Consider the following 14,359-nt stretch of genomic DNA (forward strand, 5'->3'; position numbering starts at 1 on the left):
GACACCTGGTGATGGTAGCTAGGGCTTCCTGTGGTTCCCATCCATCTTGAGTGCTCTTTACCTGGAGTTAAGTACCTCACTTATTCTGTTCTTCTCATTTCACAGATGAGAAACCTAAGGCACAGAGAGGTTAAGTAACTGGCCAAGCCCACACAGCTGGTAGGTGTGGCAGAAGGAGGATTTGAATTCTGGAAGCCTGGCTCCAGAGCCCCTGTCCCTATCCACTGTCATCCACCTCCTCACCAGCCCTCCGATTCAGCTCTCTCTTGGGACAGTGGAGAATCTGAGACCCAGAGAGTTGCAGTGACTTGGCCAGGGCCACACAGTGAGTTCGTGGTAGAGCTGGGGCAGTGTTTCCCAGGGCCTGGGACCTCGTCTCCTCTCAACCTGCCGCAGAGCCCATGCCTGATTGGCCCACAGTGTCCCAGTGTCTTCCGGGGTAGCTCCGTGACTTCTTCTCAACCCGTAGAACCCACACTCAGGCAGAGAGAAGCCGAGAGCCCTTGCTGGCGGACAGAGCACCCATGCCGCCCGCCCTGTGCCTGACTGACCACAGATTGGCCCATCCTTGGGAGGTTGGGGGCAGCGGTGCCAGTGCGTCCAAGTCTCAGAGGCATCATTCCTGAAGGGTGTTAACACAAAACAAGCAGCCGGGGGAGCTGGGTGCCCGCAGGCATGGTGGCGGGTGTTCTTGGGAGTTGGTCGTTCTGCAGTTTCATGTGCTCTGGCCTCTCCCCCGCCTGGTGGTCTTGCAGTTGTCCGTGGAGGTCAGCATGTAGCCTTCATCGCGTGGGGGGGTGTGTGTATGTGTGCGCGTGTGTGTTACTACAGTGGGTGTCTGAACGCGTTTGCTTCTGAGCCCAGCTCTGTGCGGTCCACAGAGCACAGGCCTCTAGGGGCGTCTGTTCTTCCTCCTATGAATCCTGATGCCGCTCCAGGCAGGGCGCAGTGCTGGGACTTGGCACTTGCTGCCGGGCCCGGAGAACCGAGTGAGTTCTCCTTGCCTCAAGACCCGTGTCCCAGCTTGTCCGTCCACACTTGGTTCCTCAACTGGGTGAGTTCAGCCTGGCCCCCACCTCCCGCCCTGCAGACCGCGATGGGGGCGCGAGGCCACCTAGGAAGCTGCTGTGCACGAGAGAGAAGTCCGTGGCAGATCCCTCTCTCCGACTTTCCCAGGGAAGGGGCCGGAACAGAGAGGCCCTTATCTTCAGAGGAAGGGGTGGGTGGGGAATGCAGAGTGTTCTGCACAGGCACCCCCAGCCGCCCTGCATATTTATTCCGCCGACTTCTGCCGCCCAGCTGTTCAGAGCGGATCCAGAAGGTGGAGAGAGGGTTTCCAGTAAGCAGAGAGGATGGAGTGAATGTGAGATTCATTACAGGGTTTGGCAAAGCGAAGAGCCTCACTTTCTCCCCCAGACGGGGTGGAGGCGGGGCTGGAGCCAGCAAGGGGAGAAGGGGGCTTGTCAGGCCGGGGTCTCTTCCCATCCGCCCGCCAGCTGGAGCGCCCCGGCCTGCCCCCTCTGCTCACGGGTCGCTCTTCCTCCCAGAACCTCAGCCTGAAGTAATCACGCGTTCCGCTTTTCTCCGCCCCCTCCTGCCCCGCTGGAGGGAGTGGCCTGGCCTCTGGCCCTTGCCACCTACACCTCCTGTGTTGCCGCTGGCCTCTGGGTGGGGCCTGGGGCTTCCAGGCAGCCAGCCCCAGTTTCGGTCTCCAGAGTGACTGAAGGCCCCTGAGGGTTCTGCAGGATGAGCTGACCGGCCTTGCCTGGGCAAGGACACCAGAGAGAGGGCCAGGCTGCCTCTGTTTGGGGCAGAGCATAAAGAACGTCCCCAAGCCTTTCTTTTTTTCTTTTTGGAGTCAGAGTCTCACTCTGTCACCCAGCCTGGAGTGCAGTGGCACACTCATGACCACCACAGCCGCGACCTGCTGGGCTCATGTGATCCTTCTGCCTCTGCCTTCCAAGTAGCTGGAACTAGAGGCATGCGCCACCATGCCCGGCTAATTTTTTGACTTATTGTAGAGATGAGGTCTCTCCAAACTGCTCAGGCTGGTCTCGAACCTGTGGGCTCAGGCAATCCTCTCATCTTGGCCTCCTAAAGTGCTAGGATTATAGGCGTGAGCCACCCCGCGTGACCCCAAGCCTTTCTTGGACAGGAGGGCGGACTCCGGGTTCCGAAGCTGATGGGAGGGCGCAGGAGGCTGTGTGACCCAGATGAAGGCACAGACTCACATGCAGATCACTGGGCCCACGCCCTCAGTTTGCAGAGGAGGAAGTGAGAGGCCCAGAGATACAAAGCGACTTCCCCAAGATCACACAGCCTGGCCATCCCGGGCTTGACCCTCCCTGCTGCTGTGGTGCTGTGACCCCTGCCCTTGACCTCAGTGGGCCCTGTGGAGGAAGAAGAGTGTCCGCTGCAGAAGTGGTTGGAAAGCAAGAAACTGGGAGGGACATGAGGCCTCTGTGGTATGGCCCGAGTCTGGGACTAGTGGCCTGGTTCCCAGGGCGCAGCAAACCCTCCCCGTGAGACCTCTAGCCCATGTCCCGGGAACCCTCTGCAGAGAAGCCGGAATGACCTGCGCCCAGTGGTATAAATTCATTTCACTGGATGCATGGCTGCCTTTTTGTGATCGACTGTCTTTCACGGAGGAAGGGGGACTCTCTGTACTCATGGGGATGAGGCAGAAGGGCCTTGGGAGGCCAGGAGGCTGCCCGAGGCCTTTTGACCATCAGGGACCAGGTGAGGGGTTGTTGCCCCCTCTGGCCTCCTCCTGGTTCTGATGAGGAGGCCCCATCCGGGCTGGCCACCACCATCACCAGGGGTCCTGGCCTACTCAGACGCCCTGGGCCAAGTGCCACACCAGGAGAGCCCTAGTGAGGCCCAAGTTTCCCTGGGAGGATCATCTGTCAGGAGCCAAGAAGGCAGCTTCTAGGGGGGACTTTTTCCTGCCCCCAGTCCCTTTCGGATACATCGTCCTATGTCCGACTTCCTGTGAGGCGGTCGGGTACCCCCAGAAGCTTCTCCCAGGCCTTGACGGAGTCAGAGGTGACGCTGGGCACCCCTGGTTTGCGCTGGTGATGTGGCTGGTTCTCAGTGTCTGGTGCTGTCCTGCATTGCATGTGCATTGGAAGTGGCATCATCCGGGTATCTCCCGGGGCCGCACGTGGTATGTGGAGTGGGACTGTCAAAGGGGCCAGGGGCTTGGGCCGCCCTGCAGGGGGTGCTCCTGGCTTTGTGACCAAAGGAACTGGCTGTTGAGATGAGCTTAGCTCTTCTAAGATTTGGTGACGAAGGAACAGATGGTCACAGATCCGTTCACATGCCGGGCACTGCTCCAGATGCCGCCTACACTGCCTCATTCCGCACGACAGCGGCAAACACGGCTCCCTGTTCCTCCCATTCAACGGATATCCTAAGTGGTGGAGCCAGGATTTGAACCAGGGCCGTTGCCACTTGGGCCTGCAATCCTATCCTTCATCTTCTCTAGGCTGTGGGTAGTGGGATTGGTGAAATAATGACTCCCGGAGATGTGTGCAAGTCCTCAGCACTTGAGAATATGTTAGGTGACACGGCAGAGGGAATTGAGGTGCTAATCAGTAGGTTTTTTTTTTTTAACGAGGATCTCATTTTCTCGTCCAGGCTAGAGTACAGTGGCACAATCATGGCTCACAGCAGCCCTGATCTCTTGGGCTCAGGCGATCCTTCCACCCCAGCCTCCTGAGTAGCTGGGACCATAGACATGCACCACCATGCCTGGCTAGTTTTTAAATTTTTTTGTAGAGATAGGGTCTTGCTATGTTGCCCAGGCTGGTCTCGAATTCCTGGGCTCAAGCAGTTCTCCTGCTTCAGCCTCCCAAAGTACTGGGATTACAGGGGTGAGCCACCGTGCCTGGTCTTAAAATAGGGAGATTTTACTGGATAATTTACATGAGCACAGCTTAATCACAAGGTTCTTTTTTTCTGAGTTGGAATCTCATTCCGTCACCCAGGCTGGCGTGCAGTGGCTCACGATCCTCCAGTGTCAACCTGCTGGGCTCTGGTGATCCTTCTGCCTCAGCCTTCCAAGTAGCCAGAACTACAGGTGCACCCTACCACGCCTGGCTAATTTTTGATTTATCGTAGAGACGAGGTCTCACCAAGTTGCCCGAGTGGGTCTCGAGCCCACAGGCTCAGGCAATCCACTCACCTCGGCCTTCCAAAAGTGCTGGGATTACAGGCTGAGCCACCGATCCCTGCCCACAAGGTTTTTTAAAAGCATGAGAGACGCATGAGAAAGACTTTGAAGGTTGGAGGAGACCACAAGCCAAGGAATGTGGACAGGTGGGAAATGCAGGAAAATGGAGTCTCCCCTGGACCCTCCAGAAGGGAACACAGCTCTGTCCACACCTGTGTCCTAGCCCAGGGAGACTGTGTTGGGCCTTTATGAGATGGCAAATCTGTGCTGTTTCACATCACTAAGTGCATGGCCACTTGCCCAGCAGCCACGGGAAACTGAGACGGTCAGGCAGTGGCGCTTTTATCCTAGAAAAATTAGGAGAAATTCCCTTGTGTATCTTGAACCTTGGGAGATTCTGGGTCCCCCTAGAATGTTCTAGCTCGGCAGTCAGTAAAAAAGGCTCCCTCTCGGCTGGGTAGGAAAGAAACCCAGTAGCAAAAACCGTGTCCCCTTTATTACAAATGAAGGTGCGGGTGTTGGCTGATGATAGGCATCCTTTTTTGTGGCTTTTTTTCCCCGGATGTTCTGGGGTTTATCGGGGGCTGGGAGACCCTGGAAGGAGGTGTTGGGCCTCTTGGTGGTGAAATGTGGCTTGTGCTGGCGACGCAGGACACAGTGGGGCAGCGGAAACTTGGTCTTGGAGTTGTGGAACTGCTTGACCGCCGGCCGGCAGCATTTGCTGGCTGCAGTCTCCTCTACCTTCATGACCTGGATGGAGTGGGCATGGGCACGATGTCAGGTGACCACGTCTCGGTAGCGCTGGGTGACGGCGCCTGTGGTGGTTATACTCGCGGTACCTGTTGTGGGTGTCGCTGCGTGAGTCATAGAGCAGCCAGATGCCAAAATTCTTTACTCGCAGGGGGGACTTCTTGAACACGTGCCCACAGTAGACGATCTCCCCTGAGGACTTCTTCATCTTCAGCTGGGATACAAAGTCCCAGAGATGGGACTTGGTGACCACACAGTTGGGGGTGAAGATGCACAGCGGGGGTGTGTGGCACTTGGGGGTGGCCAGGCAGTACCCTACCACCTCGCACTCCTACAGTGTGCCCAAGACCTTCATGGCGCCCTCTCCACGCTCGCTGCCACCCGTAAAAGGACTTTGTGGCTTTTTTTTTTCAAGCTTAGAATTCTGTAGCCGAAAGAGACTTTGGAGTTTGTCTGCTTGATTTGCAAGTAAGAAAAATGAGACTTAGGGAGGTTACGTGACTGGCCCAGGGTCACGCAGGGAACTCAGGCCAGATTTCCCAGCTCCTGCCTCCAAGCGCTTTCCTCCCTGGTGGGGGAAGAGGGTCACAGGGAGTGGACCCTGGAAGAGCAGCTGCCACACCTGGCACTGGGACCTCTGGCACCTCCTGTACCAGCCAGGTGACTCGCCACCTGCACCGATCTCTCCTTGCCCACCTGGCAGTCCTGGGAGCCTCCAGGGACCAAGGACACTCTGGCTTGAGGGCTGGGGCTTGAGAGAAGAGGTGGAGGTGTCGTCCAGCCTGTTCCCCTGTCCTCCCGCAGGTGCCTCTGGCTGCTCAGGGAACTGGTCTGTCACAGTTCCTACCTGTCCCCAGCAGCACCCTGTAGCCGGCAGCTTACAAGAGTTGGGCTTCTGCCTGTGGCCCTGAAACAGTTATTTTCTGAGCCGAGCAGGAATCGGGTGGGCAAATCTGGCACCCCAACTGCTGTGATCATTCTGTCCTGGGGTCTGGTGAACAGCCTGGGCTGACACTTCATGACACTATGACCATCCTGCCTCCAGGCTCATGATTTGCCTCCCGGCCTATGGAACATCCTGATTGGCTTCCTGGAGACCTGCTTCCAAGCCGCTGCCTAGGATGCTTGCTTCCTGCAGGAGCTGGCCCACTTTGGGGACTCTTTAAGAATGGCCTCGCCAGGCTCGGTGGCTCAGCCTGTAATCCCAGCATTTTAGGAGGCCTAGGCGAGTGGATTGCCTGAGCCCGCCTGTTCAAGACCAGCCCGGGCAACTTGGCAAGACCTCGTCTCTATGATAAATAAAAAATTAGCCAGGGGTGAGCGCATGCCTGTAGTTCCAGCTGCTTGGAAGGCTGAAGCGGAAGGATTGCTGGAGCCCGGCAGGTCAATGCTGCGGTGGCCGTGAGCATGCCATTGCACTCCAGCCTGAGCGATGGAGAGAGACTCCACCTCAAAAAAAAGAAAAAAGAATGAATGACTTCAGTGGGCTGAGTGCAGTGGCTCACATGTGTTATCCCAGCACTTTGAGAGGCTGAGGCAGGAGGATCGCTTGAGGCTAGGAGTTCAAGACCAGCCTGGGCAACATAGTGAGACCTCGTCTCTACAAAAAAATAATTAGCTGAGTGTGGTGGCATGCGCCCATAGTCCCAACTACTTGGGAGGCTGAGGTAGAAGGATTGTTTGAGCCCAGGAGGTCAAGGTTGCAGTGATTTGTGCGCCACTGCACTTCAGCCTGGGCAACTGAGTGAGACTCTGTCTCAAAAAAAAAAAAAAAAGAATGGTCTCACCCATATGTTAACTTCCTTATCTCCTCCCTGAGTCTGAGGTCTGCACTGGTGGGACCCTCAGTGCCTATGCAGAGAGTGAAGGAAGGACCAACAGACGGTGTGGGAAACCCTCCTGTTCCCATCTGTAACTTGCATGTCGTGATACATACGCGTGGCATTTTGCATTTTCAATTTTCAGTATACCTTTAGAAGAGAACTTGCCCAAAAGTTGTATTGGGTGCATTAGGATTTGAAGGCACAGACGTAAGAAACTCAGCCAGCCGTTGCGGCTTATTCCTTTTTTCACTTTCAACACAGAATCGTGGAGGCCCAGGCTAGCAGCTGCTCCTTCCTCTCTGCTGTCTCCCGCCCACGCTCCGAGGGAGAGGCAGGAAGGCAGCGTCTTGGATCATCCACTGGGTGCCTGCACCAGGCCATCTGCACAGGGGCCATGTTTTCCCCTTCCACTCGCCTCTACTATCCCTTTCCCCTTTCTGTTGTTGTTTTTTGAGACAAGATCTCACTCACTCTGTCATCCAGGCTGGCGTGCAGTGGCGTGATGGTAGCATGATCACTCCTGGGCTCAGGCAGTCCTCACCCCTTAGCCTCCTGAGTAAGCTGGAACTACAGGTGCTTGCCACCACACAGAGAGAGAGAGAGAGATAGAGATAGAGATGAGGTCTCACTACATTGTTCAGGCTCATCTTGAGCTCAAGTGATCCAAGTGGTCCTCCCAAAGCAATGGGATTACAGACGTGAGCCACTGTACCTGGCTACTCTTCATTTTTGCAGGTGGGACCACTCCCTCTGCTGGGTGTGGTGGTTCATGCCTGTAATCCCAGCACTTCGGGAGGTGGAGGCAAGAGGTTTGCCTGAGCGCGGGTTCGAGACCAGTCTGGGCAACTTGGCAAGACCTCGTCTCTGCAATAAACAAAAAAATTAGCTGGTGTGGTGGTGCACACCATCAGAGGGGCTGTTTCCATCAGCTTCGCACCCCCCAGCTTCCTGTGCTCCGAGTTCTGGGAGGAGAGACAGCTGGACTGGACTGGCCCCAACTCAAAACCGCTTCTTAGTTGGCCATGAGTGAAGGTTTCACCGTCCCCCAAAGGTATGAAGAGTTTCAGACCCTTCCCCACCTCCCCCAAGAGTGGGTCTGGGGCTGACAAAAGTCTCCTATCCCATAGCCTGAGCAGCTGCAAAAGCCATGAGACTGAGCTCCCTGACCCAAGGGAGAAACAAGGCTTGCTGGCTTGGGGCCTTTCTGTCAGGTCATGAAAACAGGCCTGGAGTTGGCCAGGACCAGCCTGACACTTCGTGTGGTTTTCAGAGCACTGTTGTGTTAACTCATCTGATCCACCCCAAACCCCGCAGGGCAGGGCAGGAAGCTTGAGCAACTGCCTCTCAAACAGCCAAACAGCAGGTGGTTTTGTTGCTTTCAATTTATGGGCAAGTAAACTGAGGCTCAGGGTGGCCATGACTTGTCCCCCGGGTCGCCTAGCCATCGAGCCACAGAAAAGATTGCTGCTTTTTATACCCCAAGGCAGCTGGAGATTTCTCTTTCAGTTTTTAAAAATATGCACTATGGATACCTGAGTGCCTCTTTCTAGCCTAAGATGTAAATATTTGCCAGTCTCATTCCTCACCCCTGCTCCCAGACCTGACCGGCATCCTTTTGGGATGGGATTATCCTGCAGGGTGAGCTATCCTGCTTTTACAGACTTTGAGAAGCAGGAGTCTAAATTGCCCATGGGTGCGGGGTGGGGTGGGGGTTATAAGTATCTGGAAGAAAAACAACTTTCCCTCCACCCTCGTTGGTTCAGTGCTGGGAGCCTGCAAATTAAACAGACAAGCTAGATTAACAAAAGAAAAGACAGATTTAATCACAGATGTATGGGAGTTCACAGAAAAGTGTGGCTCAAAGGGGAAGTTAGAATTTGGGGCCTATATGCCATGTGAACAGAGGAAGAACGCGTTTGCTGGAAAACAACATTGTGGATAGTTAGGCCCTTAGGAGATGAGGTAGGAGATAACGATAGTCCTGTGACACGTATGTTTAGGCTGGTGTGGAGACTTCTCCGTGATAAGAGTCAGTCTTCTTGGTTGCTCCCAGCTGAGTTTTCTTGTTTTCTTGGGTGCAGTAGGCTCTGCTTTTAGACAGATAAAGAGATTTCAGCAACTCGAATGCCTTCTGCTCAAAATCATCTTTATGTCACGATGACACACTCTGTCCCCTTCATGTGTGTCCTTGTTCTCTTCCAAGGCAGGTGGGGGTGAGAAGTTCCGTCAGGCAGTGGGCAGTGTGGAGACCCTTAGTAAACACCTCAAGGATGGCCCATGGAGTCAGCCAGGCGCCTCTGGCCAGGGCCCTTTGCTGCTGTTCAGGCAGCAAGGCCTGTATCGCCTGTTTTTAAACCCAGTTCTCTGAGCTCAGAGTTTTTTGCGCTGGGTTCATTTCAGTCCTGCGGCAGGAACCAAGGGATTATGTGGGGAGGAGGAAAGGATTAAACCTCAGAGGGACAGACGCTTCCGTGGACGGCAGAGAAGCCATCGGCACCCTCCTCCCACCCCCCACTCACCCTTGGGCATGTTCAGCTCCAAAATCTTATCACGATCTTGGCACGTTGTAGGAGTGTATGTCTAGGAGGGTGTGTGTGCCTGTGTGTGTCTGTCAGTTCTTACCAGCAGTTCTCAACCCTGGCTACGCATTAAAGTTCCTTGAGAATTTTTTTTTCTTTTTTGAGTTGAAATCTCACTCTGTCTCCTAGGCTGGAGTGCAGTGGCATGACGATCCCAGTTCACGGCAGCCAATCCTCTCGCTTCGGCCTCCCAAAGAGCTGGGATTATAGGTGTGAGCCACTGCACCCAGCCCCTGAAAAATGTTGAAAGATACCAACCCCCCCAGATTAGTTAAATTAGAACCTCTGGGGCAGGGCCCAAACATGTGTATTTTTAAATTAAATTAAATTTAACTAATTAATTTTTTTTTAAGAGATGGGGTCTTGCAATGTTGCCCAGGCCAGACTTGAACTCCTGGGCTTGAGCAATCCTCCTGCTTCAGCCTCCTGAGTAGCTGAGATTACAGGCATGAGCCACTGCATCAGGCTATCTGTATTTTTTTAGATGCACATTAGGACGGTATAATGTGCCACCAGGATTGAGAACTGTCATCTTCATCGAACGTGTTTCCAGAAGCCAGGCAAATGTCCTGCCCTTTCATCTGGCCATGTCCTGTCACCCTGAGTCTTGGCACTTCAGTCCTCTCTGAGTACCAAACCGTCTATTGTTTGGCTCCACATCCCACCTCCTTAGCTGCCCGGCGTTTATTTTGGCCCCCGTTTCAGTGATGGGCCGGGTTGAGGCACAGAGCATCACACCTAGCAGATAGCCTGGAGTGCCCCCAACTGGTGGGCTTCGCCTCTTGGCCTCCCTGAAGAGAGTTTGTGGGGCCAGATGGTGCTGTTGGCAGACGTGGTTTATGAGGAGGACCCTCCCCGAAAAAAAAACCCAGGAACTTATTTATAAAAAATTGTGATTATACGTGTCTAACCTCCAGTCACCTTCAAAGCACTCTTTGTTGGATGCAGTACACCTATCAAGACGATTTTTTCCACTGCTCAAAATAGTTTTTGAACTCGTCAGTGCTGGTGCCTTTTAGCGCTTCTGCCCTTTTTGGTTTCACCTCTTCCACATCTGCCAAACGTTGCCCTTTGAGGACTTTTTTTCATCTGGGGAAACCAAAGTCACTGGGGCAAGACCAGGTGAATAGGGAGGATGGGGGGGTCACGCTATTTTTGGTCAAAAACTGTGGAACACTCAGCATGGTGTGGGCAGGTGCACTCATAAATCACTCATCATGAAACAGGCAAATGCACTGAAAGAATCTCCAAAAGAAATTCACTGCAGCTGGACGCAGCCTCTCACAACAACACTACCTGGTACACCGAAGCTGGTGGGCTCCTGGAACACTTACCTACCCGGGGAAGCCTGTTCTACAGGGGCCCGCCCTCCCAAAGATAATTCCGGGGGTCTGGGGGTTCTCCCTCTTATACTTGCTGAAATCTGTGCGGGGCCCGACAGTCTTGCTGCTGGGTGTCGAGGACCCTGGTTTTGTGTCAGCCAAGAGTTTGCAGTCTGGGCTCACTGGATGTGGCTGGGGAGGGCTCAGGTGGAGGGGCCGGCTGGACAGGGTGGGACGTGTGCCTGGGACTGTTGTTGATCTACAAAGCCGTCGTCACATGGGGATAATGGAGTTGGCTGCAGACCACAGCCAACTCTGTTATTAAAAAGTAAGGTCACACTTGCAACAATAGGTCACTTTAAGATATGATCAAATAATTTGTAAGACGCGTTGTTGATATGATGATAGCTTTGCAAGAGGGGGAAGAAAAAGTATGTTGAAGGTGACTGTGAGTAGAAGATGCAGCCTGACAGGATGGGGTGAGCGCTTCTTAGAAAGGAGGAAATGGGCCCTCCTGCCGCAGAGGTCCACAAACATATATTGAGGCCGCCGAGGGGGGTTCAGGAGAGTCATGTTCTCCAAGTCAGAGTATATCTCTAGGGGTAGTGGGCACGTATGATGGAGGACATCCCGGAGGGCTCCCTGGAGGTGGTGATGCTTACCAAAGGGGATTCTAGGTGGGGTTTGGGAGACTATGGGGCCTGGCTGAAGAGTGTAGGGTCCTTAGGAAAAAGTGAGAATTCAGGCTTGAAGGTGGGTTGGCCGGATTGGAGGGGGTCTTCAAATGTAAGGGAAGAACTCTGACTTTCACAGAGGATCCAGGAAGCTTTTGGGGAAGAGGAGAAGCAGAGTAGGTGGGGTCATCCTGCGGAGGGGGAAGGGAGCACGACAGGTGTGGGTGTCCATGAGGGACCACGGTGTCCAGGGGAGCAGCCACAGGACCAGAACTAGCCTCTTGGGACTGGGCAGGAAGGGCTGATTGCAAGACTCCCGGAGAAACAAACGGTAGGATTTGGGGTGAGGAGGGCCGGGAGGGGCCATGGGAGCCTGAGTCTCAGAAAAATGGGCTGTGCTTTGCGGGAGGGCTGAGGCCTGCTGTGGAGAGGTGGCTGAGCCAGGAAGCTGGGGAGGGGCCAGGTGACCCCTGGGAGCTGCCCAAGCCCCTGCACTGGGGAATGGGGGGAGAAAGGAGATTCATGGCCGTCAAGTACTGGCCCCCAGGTCAGGGTGGGTGGAGCTGGACAAGGGCCATGAGGACTTTTTCAAGAGCTGGGTTTTAATGGTGAAATGGGCAGACGCCAGATGGCGCGGGTTAAGGAGTGAGTGGGCGGTGGGAAGAGAAAAGCCATGATATAGACCAACCTTGAAGAGGTTGGGTTGTTCAAGCAGGGAGAAAGTCCACAGTTTGCGTCACTGGGCCCAAGGCAGGTGGGGGCTGCTTGTTTTGGAGATTAAGGCAGCCTGGATGTCCTCACCAGCCAAGTGCAAAGGAACTAAAGAAAAGGGAAGATGTCCCCCGAATGTGATAACTCAGCTAGCTCACTGCAAGCAATTGCTCTGCTCCAGAGACAGACTTTGCAGAGGCCTCCATGCCTGCTAGGGACGGCCTTCACTCTGGGGCTGCTTGGGGTCCCCGCAGCTTGCCCACCCCAGGGGCAGCAGAGGCTGGTGGGTGCTCCCGGCACCTTCGGGAGGTCTCCCTGCGGGCGGATGTGCGGGATACCCCCGGGGCGCTGCGGCCGCCAGTGCACATCAGTTATCAGGCCCACACTCCTGACCTCACAGCCCTCCTGCTGCAGGAGCCCAGCCACCGGCCCACAGAGGAGAGGGAGGGATGTTTTTCTTGGCATTTGTGAGGAAGCATCTGCTCCATCCCACAGGGGTGTTGCCCGGGGTGGGTTGGAAGAGTTGGCAGGAGGCTGAGCTTTATGCTCACAACCAGGCTTCGCGGTGGCCAGGGAGGTTGGCAGGACCTGGGAACTGGGGGCAGGGCCTGTGTACATGTCTGCTTGTGTGTGTGTGTGCATGTATGTGCATGCACGCGTATGTGCGTGCTTGTATGTGTTGGGGGCAGGGAAGGAAGCTGTGAAAACCACATCCTCTTGCTGCTGCTACGTTGCTGTGAGCTACAACAGTGGGTGTCCTTGCACTTCCTGGCAGGTATCCGCCTCTGAGACTGTGCAGTGTTTTTCTCCCAGTTGGCTCCGATAGAGGTGGGGCCCCCAGCTGTCCCCTGTGGCTTCCAGAGGAGAACCCAGCTGCGGGACAGGCCGACCTAAGCAACCTCTTCGCTTGCGACCCTTCTGTTGGAAGGGTCACCAGGAAAGACCGTGGGTGCTGCTGTCAACCGTGGCATGTCAGCCTGGCATTCCATATAGGGGGACACTTCTTCAGCTTTGGGACGAGTCTGTGGATGTGGGTCAAACTCAAGAGTGTTCCTAGAGCAGCAGCCTCTGAAAATCCAACTTAGACCCCTGGTGGAGGCTGGAAGGGAGTCTGTTCCCGCTCACTGGCTGCCTGGCCTCCAGCGAGTCTGCCCACCAGCTCTGAGTGTGTGTTTTTCCGTCTGCACGACGAAACCCCTATGTGACGACCGGTCAAGATGCGGACTGAGGGGCTGGGCTAGCTTCCTGCCCTGCTGTAGCTGACTCGGTGCCTTCAAACAGCAGAAACGTGTCCGCTTACGGTTCTGAAGGACAGAAGTCTGGGTTCAGCCTCACTGGGCAAAAGTCGAGGTTCCTTCTTGGTTCCAGGGGAGAGTTCATTCCCTGTTCTTGTCCAGGTGTGGTGGCCCCAGGGGCTCCTTGGCTTGTGGCTATGTCACTCCAGTCTCTACTGCCATCAGCCCGTGACCCTCTTCCTCTCTGTCCTCAAATCTCCCTCTTGCAATGCCCTTGGGAGGACATTTAGGGCCCGCCTGGGCAGCTTCTTCCTCTCACAACCTTCAGTTACATCTGCAAAGTCCCTCTTGCCGCAGAAAGTAACATTCAGCCGATTGCGATTCGTCTTAGGGTCCTTTTGGCTATAAGGTATAAAACAATCAAACAAACTGGCTCAAGGGGAAGAAAGGCTACATCGCATTGTTTTTTTTAAATAGATTTTTTATTGTGCTAAAACACACAGAACATAAAATTTACTGTTAGTAACACTGAGTACATTCAGCGTTATGCAGCCGTCACCACCATCCATGCCAGAACCATGTCATCACCCCAAAAGGAAACCCCCATCCACGAAGGAGTCACTTCCCCGCCCCTCTCCCCTGGCCCTTGGCAGCCACCAGTCTGCTTTCTGTCTATATAAATTCTTTTTTAATAAGCCCAATTCTGTGTGACTTTAAAATAAATAAACATAAGCATGATGAGTTGGTTATTGGAAGGATATACATGCAGGGCGGCTGTGTGTGGGACCCTTAGGCCTCCGGAAAGGCAGGAGTTGAAGACTTGGCGACATCACCCTCTCCCTCCTTGCTTCTTTTTTTTTCTTTTTTGAGGCAGAGTCTCATTCTGTTACCCAGGATGGAATGCAGTGACACAATTCAGGCTCACTGCAGCCTCGACCTTCTGGGCACAGGCGATCCTTCCACCTCAGCCTCCCGAGTAGCTGGGACTACAGGCATGTGTCACCATACCTGGCTAATTTTTAAAAATTTTTGTAAACTGGGCTCGGTGGCTCAGCCTGTAATCCCGCGCTTTGGGAGGCTGAGGTGAGTGG

General features: G+C 54.6%; 1 protein-coding gene and 1 pseudogene across 4 annotated transcripts in view; one reads left to right on the top strand and one right to left on the bottom strand.

The window, feature by feature from the left end:
• The window catches only part of SEPT9 (septin 9), a 113,266-nt gene that overhangs the window by 54,847 nt on the left and 44,060 nt on the right, over window positions 1-14,359 (top strand). The window contains exon 1 of one of the 3 annotated variants that reach the window (XM_008057748.1): window positions 985-1,054. The exons of the other annotated variants lie outside the window; for them this stretch is intronic. The gene's annotated coding sequence lies outside the window, so the exon portion shown is untranslated. Of the gene's footprint in view, window positions 1-984; window positions 1,055-14,359 lie in introns of those variants that run through there. 3 annotated transcript variants of the gene reach the window in all.
• On the bottom strand, window positions 2,976-5,279 carry LOC110595612 (annotated as a pseudogene). Its single transcript, XR_002481943.1, has 2 exons — window positions 4,768-5,279; window positions 2,976-3,181 (listed from the first exon to the last, which is right to left on the bottom strand). The product of XR_002481943.1 is annotated as a 60S ribosomal protein L18a pseudogene (transcript).

Source organism: Carlito syrichta, unplaced genomic scaffold (genome assembly GCF_000164805.1).
Source record: "Carlito syrichta isolate Samal-C Ts95f unplaced genomic scaffold, Tarsius_syrichta-2.0.1 Scaffold303116, whole genome shotgun sequence".
In the NCBI taxonomy this organism is placed as follows: domain Eukaryota; kingdom Metazoa; phylum Chordata; class Mammalia; order Primates; family Tarsiidae; genus Carlito; species Carlito syrichta.